General features: G+C 35.5%; 1 non-coding gene across 1 annotated transcript; it reads left to right on the forward strand.

Moving 5' to 3' along the window:
• Positions 1-8,431: 8,431 nt before the first annotated feature.
• On the forward strand, positions 8,432-8,533 carry LOC123581958. The gene has a single exon (XR_006704111.1). It is a non-coding gene; the product is annotated as a U6 spliceosomal RNA (small nuclear RNA).
• Positions 8,534-9,408: the final 875 nt, after the last annotated feature.

Here is a 9,408-nt window from a genome sequence, read left to right on the forward strand (position 1 = left end):
TGGCATGATACTATATATAGAAAACCATGAATACTCTACCAAAAATGACTAGAACTGATAAAATCCAGTAAGTTCACAAGATATAAAATCAATATACAAAATCCATTGCATTTCTATATACTAATAATGAAGTAGCAGAAAGAAAAATTAAGAAAACAATCCCATTTGCAATTACACCAAAAATAATAAAACATCTATGAACCAAACCAAAAAGGTGAAAGATCTGTATTCTGCAAACTATAAAACACTGATGAAAGACACTGAAGACAATGCAAACAAATGGACATATATTCCATGCTCATGGATTGGAAAAACAAATATTGTTAAAATGTCCCTACTGCCCAATCTACAGATTTAAAGCAATCCCTATCAAAATACCAACAGCATTTTTCACAGAACTAGAATAAACAATACTAGCATTTGTATGAAACCACAAAAGACCCCAAATAGCCAAAACAATCTTGTAAAAGAAAAGCTGGAGGCATCACAATTCTGAACATCAAGTTATATTACAAAGCTGTAGTAATCAAAGCAGTATTGTACTGGCACAAAAACAGACACAGAGATCAATAGAACAAAACAAAGATCCCAGAAATAAAGCCACAATTATATGTTCAATTAGTCTTTGACAAAGAAGGCAAGAATATTTAATGGGTAAAAGTTTCTTCAACAGTGTTAGGAAAACTGGACAGCTGCATGCAAAAGAATGAAACTGGATGATTTTCTTATACCATACACAAAAATGAACTCAAAATGGATTAAGGATCGCAATGTGAGACCTGAAATCATAAAAATCCTAGAAGAAAGCAGAGGCAGTAATCTCTCTGACATCAGCCATAGCAAAATTTTTCTAGATAGGTTTCCTGAGGCAAAAGAAACAAAAGCAAAAATAAACTATTGGGACTAGATCAAAATAAAAAGTTTCTGCACAGCAAAGGAAACAACAATACTAAGACAACCAAATAAATGGGAGGAGATATTCGCAAATTACATATTCAATGAAGGGTTAATACCAAAATATGTAAATAAATATTACAATTCAACACTCAAAAAACAAATAATCCAATTTAAAAATGAGGAGAGATGAACAGACATTTCTCCAAAGAAGACATCCAGATGGCTAACAGACACATGAAAAGATGCTTAACATCACTCATCAGGAAAATGAAAATCAAAACTACAATGAGATATTGTCTCACACGTGTCAGAATGGCTAATATCAAAAACAGAAGAAACAACAAGTGTTGGCAAGGATGTGGAAAAAAAAGAATCCTTGTGCACTCTTGGTGTGAGTGAGAACTGGTGCAGCCAATGAAGAAGACAGTGTGGAGTTTCTCGAAAAAATTAAAAATAGAACTACCCCATGATCCAGTCATCACACTACTGAGTATTTACACAAAGAATATGAAAACACTAATTTGTAAGAACATATACACCTCTACATTAATTGCAGTAGTATTTACAATAGCCAAATTATAGAAGCAGCCCAAGTGTCCATTGCTGGATGAACGGATAAAGAAAATGTGGTGTGTGTGTATACACATGCACAAACACACAGACACACACACACACACACACACACACACAGACACACACACACACACACACTGGAATATTATTCAGCTATTAAAAAAGAATGAAATCTTGCCATTTGCAACAACATGGATGGAGCTAGAGAGTATAATGCTAAGTGAAATACGTTAGAGAAAAACAAATATGATTTCACTCATGTATAGTACTTAAGAAACAAATGAACAAAGAAAAAAAGAGACAAACCACAAAACAGACTTGTAACTATAGAGAACAAACTGGTGGTTACCAGAGGGGAAGTGGGTGGAGGAATGGGTTAAATAGGTAAAGGAGATTACAAGTATGCTTATCATGATGAGCACTGAATAATGTATAGAATTGTTGAATCTCTATATTGTACTCTTGAAACTAATATAACACAGTATGTTAACTATAGTGGAATTACAATTTTTTAAACTATATGCAAAAGAAGAGTAAATAAAACTCAACATAAGAAAACTAAAGAAAATAGTGTAATAACAAAAAATAAAAAATAGAAACAATTCAATGAAAGTAAAACTTGACTTATTGGATCAGTAGTATCAGGATCTGAACAGTATCAGAATTGAGAGAATATTACTACAGACTCTAATGACATCAAAAGAATATCAAGGGAAGTTACAAAAAAAATGTTTAAGTTGGATTACATCAAATTCAAAAATTTTCACTGTAAATAATACCATCAAAAAGTGAAAGAGGACAACCCAGAGAATAAGAAAAAACATTTGAAAATAATGTATCTGATAAAGAATTTACATTTAGCATATGTAAAGAACCCTTAGAACTCAACAATGAAAAAATGAAAACTTGATTTAAAACTGGGGCAATAATTTGAAGAGTCATTTCTCTAAAGAAGATATACAATTGGCCAATACACACATAAAAAGATGTTCAACACTAGTCACTAAGGAAATACAACTAAAACTACAGTGAGATACCATGTCACACCCACTAACAACAGACAATAACACATATTGGTGAGGATGTAGAAAAATTACAACTATCATATATTTCTCATGGTAATGTAAAATGGTATGGTCACTCTGGAAAAAAAAAACAGTTTGACAGTTCTGCTAAAAGTTAAACATAAGAGTTAACATATGATCTGGTAACTCCACTCCTAGGTACTCAAAAGAAATGAAAACATCTGTCCACATAAAAATATATAAATAAATGTTCATAGCAGCATTATTCATAATAGTCAAAAAGTGGAAATAATCCAAATGTCCACTAAATGACAAACTAACAGGAGATCGAGGAAGATGGCGGCATAGGAGGAGGCTGGGCTCACCGCGTCCTGCCGATCACTTAGATTCCACCTACACCTGCCTAAATAACCCAGAAAACCATCAGAAGACTAGCAGAACGAAGTCTCCGGAGCCAAGCGCAGACGAGAGGCCCACGGAAGAGGGTAGGAAGGGCGGTGAGGCGGTGCGCGCTCCATGGACTGGCAGGAGGGAGCCGGGGCAGAGGGGCGGCCCGCTGGCCAAGCAGAGCCCCCGAGTCTGGCTTGCAAAAGCGGAGGGGCCAGACGGAGTGTGCTCTGACAGCAAGAAGGACTTAACATCTGGGAGGTTATAAGTTAACAGCTCTGCTCAGAGAGTGGGAAGGCTGGAGGACAACAGGAGGGAGAGTTGTTGAGCTCAGCTTGGTGGGGAACTAAGGGCTCACCAGCGCCATCTCCCTCGCCCATCCCCCAGCCAAAATCCTGAAGGGAACCAGTTTCTGTCAGGGAACTTGCTTGCACCATGCAAACACCAAATGCTGTGCTTCTGCGGATCCATCCCTCCAGCGGCGGGTCTGACTCCCTCCCAGTGCCGCAGGGCCCCTCCCAAAGTGGATCACCAGAGGATAAACGAGCTGAGCCTGCCCTTCCAGCGCCCCCCCCCCTCCGGGCACCTTGCCGAGCCACCCCAGCTAATACGCCAGATCTCCAGCACCACAAGCCTGGCAGTGTGCAAGTAGCCCAGATGGGCCACGCCACCCCCTAGGAGAGGGGAAGAGAAGGTACACACCAGTCTGACTGTGACCCCAGCAGTGGGCTGGGGGCAGACATCAGGTCTGACTGTGGCCCCGCCCACCAACGCAAGTTATTCAAGACAACACAGGGGAAGAGCCCCACAGTTCCGCACCACTCCAGGGACTATCCAAAATGACGAAACGGAAGAATTCCCCTCAAAAGAATCTCCAGGAAATAGCGACAGCTAACGAACTGATCAAAAAGGATTTAAACAATATAACAGAAAGTGAATTTAGAATAATAGTCATAAAATTAATCGCTGGGCTTGAAAATATAATAGAGGACAGCAGAGAATCTATTGCTACAGAAATCAAGGGACTAAGGAACAGACAGGAGGAGCTAAAAAATGCTATCAATGAGTTGCAAAATAAAATGGAGACAACCACAGCTCAGATTGAAGAGGCAGAGGAGAGAATAGGGGAACTAGCAGATAAAATTATGGAAAAAGACAAAGCTGAGAAAAAGAGAGATAAAAAAATCCAGGAGTATGAGGGGAAACTTAGAGAACTAAGTGATGCACTAAAGAGAAATAATATACACATAATTGGTATTCCAGAGGAGGAAGAGAGAGGGAAAGGTGCTGAAGGTGTACTTGAAGAAATAATAGCTGAGAACTTCCCTGATCTGGGGAAGGAAAAGGCATTGAAATCTAAGAGGCACAGAGAATTCCCTTCAGACATAACTTGAATCGATCTTCTGCATGACATATCACAGTGAAACTGGCAAAATACAAGGATAAAGAGAAAATTCTAAAAGCAGCTAGGGAGAAACGTGCTCTAACATATAAAGGGAGACCGATAAGACTTGTGACGGATCTCTCTACTAAAAACTTGGCAAGCCAGAAAGGAATGGCAGGAAATCTTCAATGTAATGAACAGAAAAAATATGCAGCTGAGAATCCTTTATCCAGCAAGTCTGTCATTTAGAAAAGAAGGAGAGATAAAGGTCTTCCCAAATAAATGACAAACTAACGTATATCCATACAATGGAATATTATTTGGTCACAAAAAGGAGTAAGCACTTATACATATTATAACATGAAAACAGTATTCTAAGTGAAATAAATCAGTCTCAAAATATCACATATTTATTATTCCACTTAGATGAAATGTCCAGAATAGGCAACTCTGTAGAGATAGAAAGTAGATACAGTAGACAGAAAATGGTTGCCTAGGGCTATCAGGGAGAGGAGAATAAGGAATAACAGCTAATAGGTATGAAGTTTCTTTTAGGGCAAAGAAACTATTCTAAGAATAGAGAGTGGTAATGGTTTTAAAACCCCATGGAAATACTAAAAATCACTGAATATTACCTTTCAAGTGAATTGTATGGTATATGAATTATATTTCAATGAAGGTGTTAAAACTAACAAAGGAATACAATGAACCACCTTATGGTCATAAATGTGACAAGTCAGACGAAATGAGCAAATTCCTTGACAAAACTAATAAAGCTCATTGAAGAACAAATAGATGACTTCAGTAGTCCATTATCTATTAACAAAATTTAATCTACAGTTAAAAATCCACCCAGAAAGTAAACACTAGTCACAGATAGCTTCTTTTGTGAATTGGGCCAAGCAATTAAGAGAAAAACAATAAAAATTCTACATAAAACCTTCAAAAAGTTAAACAAGAAGGAATACTTTCAAGTTCACATTTTGAGATCAGTATTCCCTTGATACCAAAACCTGGAAGACATTACAAGAAAAGGAAAATATAGAATAATGTTTCTCATGATCATAGATACAAAACCTCAACATAGTCTTTGCATATCAGTTCCCACAATAAATAAAAAGAATAAGTGACATGACCAAATGCAACACTGTTTTAATGTTCACAAATCAATCAATGTAATCTACCATATTAACATTATAAAAAAATAAGAAAACATGATCTTATCAATTGATGCAGAAAAATCATTTGTCAAAATTCAACTTCCATTCCTAATAAAAACTCTCAGAACTAAGAATACAGAAAACTTCCTCCACATATTCAAGACCAACTACAAATAACCTACAGCTAACATTACACTTAATGTTGAAAGACCAAATGTTCTCTTCCTTAGATAAGGAATAAAACAAGGATGTATATTCTCATTATTTCTCTTCAACAATGTACTAGAGGTTTTAGGCAGTGCAATCAGGGAAAGGAAAGAAATAAAAGCATCAAGGATAGGAAAAATAAAAACATGTAAAACACTCTTTATTCACAGTCAACATGATCATCTGTATAAAAAAATTCAAATGAAATCTACAAAAAGCTACTGGAACTAATAAATGACTTTACTGAAGTGCAGGATAAAAGATCAATACACAAAAACCAATTGTGGGGCGCCTGGGTGGCTCAGTCAGTTAAGCGTCCAACTTCAGCTTAGGTCATGATCTCGTGGTTCATGGGTTTGAGCCCTGTGTCAGGCCCTGTGCTGAAAGCTTGGAGCCTGGAGCCTACTTTAGATTCTGGTTCGTTCTCTCTCTCTCTCTCTCTCTCTCTCTCTCTCTCTCTCCCCAAAAATAAATAAACATTAAAAATATTAAAAACCAATTGTATTTTTATATGCTCTCAACAAATGAGAATTTGAAATTTAAAAAATACCATTTACAATAACATAAAAAGTATGGCATATTTTATAATAAATCTGACCAAAGATGTAAAAAGAGCTATACATTAAACACTAAGTAATTCAACACAGTACTGGAAGTCCTAGCCCAAGAAATTAGGCAAGAAAAAGAAATAAAAGGAATCCAAATTGGAAAGAAAGTAGTAAAACTGTCTCTATTGACAGATATGATATTATATATACCATGTATATACATAAAACCATAGAGACTCCACACCAAAACAGCTGTTAAGATTAATCAACAAATTATGTAAAGTTGCAGGATACACAACTGATATATAAAAATCAGATGTGTTTTTACTCAACAATAAAAAGTAATGAAGAACTGCTAAATGTAACATGGATAAATCTTAAATATACTAAGGAAAGAAAATAGACCAGAAAGCACATATACTATATGAATTCATTTACATAAAATTCTACAAAAGGCAAATCTATACTCACAGAAAACAGATTCATGTTTGCCTTTGGTGGAGGAGATGGAGAGGGGTTAGAGGAATTACACAAATGAAGAAATTTTTTTAAATATTTATTTTTTAGAGAGAAAAGGAAGGTAAGAGAAAGTTGGGGAGGGGCAGAGAGAGGAAGACAGAGAATCTGAAGCAGGCTCCATGCTGCTAGTGCAAGCCCAATGTGGGGCTCAAACTCACAAACCATTAGATCATGAACTGAACCAAAGTCAGATGCTTAACTGACAGAGCCACTCAGGTGCCCGTAGGAAATTTTTAAGAGTGATGCACACTTTCATTATCTCAATTTTGATGATGGCTTCACTGGCATATACATCCCAACGTATCCATTTTTATACTTTAAATATATGGTTTGTTTTATGACAATTATGCTTTAATAAAGTTGTTTAAATTAACAAAAAGCAGAGAGAAAAACATTTGTATGGAAAGTTAATTTACCAGGAAGTATTATACTCAACAACTGGGAATAAGCCAGAGTTAGATTAAAATCTAGTAATTTTTTAATTGATGAAAATGTTGAAAGGCTATAGTTTATTTATATTTACCTTTAAAGATTATTCTATTAGAAAAATCGGCTTCATCCAAATAGGGCTTCATAAGTCCAACTATATTAATAAAAAACTAATTTTTTTTGCAAAATCAACATCTGTTTTTAAACTTTAATAATTGTAATCTTTTACTCTTGGCTTCTGAGTATTGACATATATTTCATAATAGTTTGGAAATACAGTTCTAATTTCTATATTTCACTTTTATTAAGTATTTTGTATCAGGGGAAATCTGAAGTATAAGCACCTAACATTGTGTAATACAGATTTTGTTTTAAATAGCATAAGTAATTCAATTTACATGTTTAACACCATCATCCAATATAAACTGAGCACCAAAAAAACCCTCACCTTCTCTCACCACATTTCTGAATTTTATGTAGACAGAAAAATGCTTATGCAGTGTGAATATTCTTAAAGGTAAAATATGGCTCTCTTATAAATTTCCAGACACTTAATATTTACTTTTTATATGAAATATTATGGGCTTGAGGCTATAGGATATATTCAGCAGTATAAAATGTATTCTCTACCCTCAAGGAGCTTAAAATGCAATAGAGGAAATAAGAGTAACACATAATAGTAAAATCGATAGGTGATAGTATAAAAATTAGTAATGTAATTAGGTGGTCAATGAGTAATCTCTGTGAGTTTAGAGAAGGCAATGGTTTGGGATGGTTTCTAGATGATGATGAGAGTTTATCACACTGCACCATAACTGCCTATTTACTTGTCAGATTACCCATTAAAATGTAAGCTCCTTGAAAGCAGAGATTCTGTCTTGTTATGAGCTGAGCACTAAAGTTCATGCCAGCAAAGGCAAGCACTCAATACATGGTTGGTGAATAATCTATGAATAACAGAATAGAAGGGTTAGGCATGTAGGATCTGAATGCACAAATAAGACAATTCAACTTTTGGAAGAGCTGGTAGTATTAAGCAAAGGCATATAGTTGGAAAAGTAAGAATGATTCTGCAAGAGTGACCAAGCCAACATACCCAGAGCGTTAAATGAATGTAGAATAGGCAGATAAGATAGAAATGGAGTCATTAGTACAACCCCCATTAAGACCGGAGGTAACAGCACCAATTACAGATGTAATGCACATGTAAGCCAAAGAAGTCCCTAGTCAAGTCCCTACTGTCAAGTGAACAGTAGAAAAAGAAACTAGTTATAACCCAACATCCATGACAGAGGAAAAATTGTATCTGCCTTAGTAACACACACTAAAATCAGAATGATACAGAGATAAGCATGCCCACTCAACAAGGATGAGATGCAAATTCATGAAGCATTCCATATATTACTAAAAAAAAAGAAAAAGAACTGTCAGCAAATGCTGACTGAGTTGAGAGGAAGCACAAAAAGTGTGGAAAGTAAGGATGACCAAGCCTTCAACTCTGCATAACAGGAAATACAGTAGTATATTTCAACACTGGATGGGGGATTCATTTTGATAGGAAAATTAAAAGTTGTTTTAATATTAAACTTACATTTTTACACATCAAATAAGAAAACTCAAGGAGAAAGTGTGAGATTTTCAGACAGATCACTAGAGAGATGAGGATTAGATGTATTTCCTAAAAAAAAAAAAAAACTTAATCAGAATTTTTAGCTGAATCCAGAAGAGTAAATCTGAGCTATAGGAAATGTCCATAATGTTAAAGGACACTGGAAAAAAGAGGGAAAGATCACTGGAAAAAGATATATACTCAGGATGTCATAGTACCAAAGAGGCTAAAGAGCGATCTTAAAGCAAGGGCTGATATTAGTAGAGATAACCAGAAGTTAAGGAGAAAGATTTGACCACCATGGAAGATATCAATTACCTTTGAGAATTTAAATCAGGCTAGACATCTGGTTCCTAACTTTAAAGGAGAACAAATGGTGAAATTTTTGATGTAGCATAGTATGTACATTGTACTGCCACAAGAAGTGTGGATATAAAAAAAAAATTAGTGCTTAGCAATAAGGAAGAGTGTGTGTGTGTGTGTGTGTGTGTGTGTGTGTGTGTGTATGTGTGTGTGTGTGTGTGTAAAACCAGGAAGGATAGGGAATGGGCAGGAGAGTGGGAACTAGTGCACATTTAAACACAACAAAATATACTAATAATCCAAATCCAAGAATAATCAATCTTGCAGACTGCCTAATTAGATGTTGACCTTTAAAAGCAAAACCTCA

This window comes from Leopardus geoffroyi, chromosome A1 (genome assembly GCF_018350155.1).
Source record: "Leopardus geoffroyi isolate Oge1 chromosome A1, O.geoffroyi_Oge1_pat1.0, whole genome shotgun sequence".
Lineage (NCBI taxonomy): Eukaryota > Metazoa > Chordata > Mammalia > Carnivora > Felidae > Leopardus > Leopardus geoffroyi.